Source organism: Chelonoidis abingdonii, chromosome 4 (assembly GCF_003597395.2).
Source record: "Chelonoidis abingdonii isolate Lonesome George chromosome 4, CheloAbing_2.0, whole genome shotgun sequence".
Classification (NCBI taxonomy): Eukaryota; Metazoa; Chordata; order Testudines; family Testudinidae; genus Chelonoidis; species Chelonoidis abingdonii.
The window spans coordinates 135,707,618-135,708,509 of record NC_133772.1 but is presented as its reverse complement, the minus strand read 5'-3'; positions in this window follow the sequence as shown (position 1 = coordinate 135,708,509).

Sequence of the window (892 nt, the reverse complement as noted above, 5' to 3'; positions counted from 1 at the left end):
GCTGACAGTTTGCATTCTGGCTGTGCGCTCCTGCCCTATAGCTAGTGTCTGATGTATACACCGCTCTTCTGTAGCCCCTTTGGTTACCACACGTCTTGCCTTCTTCTGTATGGCGCCGGCAGTGTTCGAATTCAGCTGCCAAAGCGGTGGAGGGGGAAAAAGCACTTCCATTTATTCTGACATTCCATCATCCTTGAACTAGCAGGGCTCAGCCCTGGTTTGGTTCCATGCCAGACTGAGAGAATAGCTGCAGTATATGAACTGTATAGTGCACGAGAGGGGAGGGGAAGGGGGGAGAGGAATGTGTGAAACTTGTCTCTTGTGTCAATGTTTTATTCAGTTTTGATTAAGGTGAATTTCTAGCCAGATCATGAACTATGGAACAGCTCGGTTGTCAGGGGTGAGTTGAGACCCCAGCATCAATTAGAGCAGCTAGATGGGTTGCTCTAATTTATTCTGATTGTCTATGGACCCAAGAGGTCATTTCAGCAGCCAGGGATCACTGGGCATAAGAAAGCCCTGGTCACATCCCATTGTCCCCAACGCTCTTCACCCCGATCCAGACTCTATGCTGGCAGCATAGAGCTGTAAGAACCGCTACAGTGCTAGTCTACCAGACAAGGATTCCCACATGCTGGAGGATTCCTGGAGTGGCTGGCTAAACTAGTTTTTAGGCAACTTTGAGCTGATGGAATATTCAAAGCTGTTCCAAATGCACTGGAGAATGGGACTCCATGAGTTTCATTTAGAGAAACCTAAACCACAAAGTATCAGAGGGGTAGCCGTGTTAGTCTGGATCCTTTCCAAATGCAAACGGATGGACATCATACCAAATGGACTAAAGGTAAAAAATCCACTGTTATCTACATACTACACAGACCACAGTGAGAGA